Source organism: Egretta garzetta, unplaced genomic scaffold, assembly GCF_000687185.1.
Source record: "Egretta garzetta isolate BGI_Z169 unplaced genomic scaffold, ASM68718v1 scaffold7, whole genome shotgun sequence".
Taxonomy (NCBI): Eukaryota; Metazoa; Chordata; class Aves; order Pelecaniformes; family Ardeidae; genus Egretta; species Egretta garzetta.
Genome location: NW_009260350.1, coordinates 5,004,430 through 5,004,638, shown reverse-complemented (window position 1 = coordinate 5,004,638; position 209 = coordinate 5,004,430).

Here is a 209-nt window from a genome sequence, read left to right as displayed (position 1 = left end):
GGTGCCCCGGCGAGGCCTGCCGGGGCCCTGGAGATGTGGGAATGGGTGGTGGGGGTTTCTCCCTGTCCTGCTAACGTTCCAGCCCTGCTGCATCCTGGCTGAAGTCTGGGCTGAGATGGAGCCCCAGGAGTGGTCATGGGGTAGGTGCGGTTCTGTGGTGTGGCTGGGTCTCCAGCCAGCCCGGGGAGGTGGATCTTACCCACACAGCA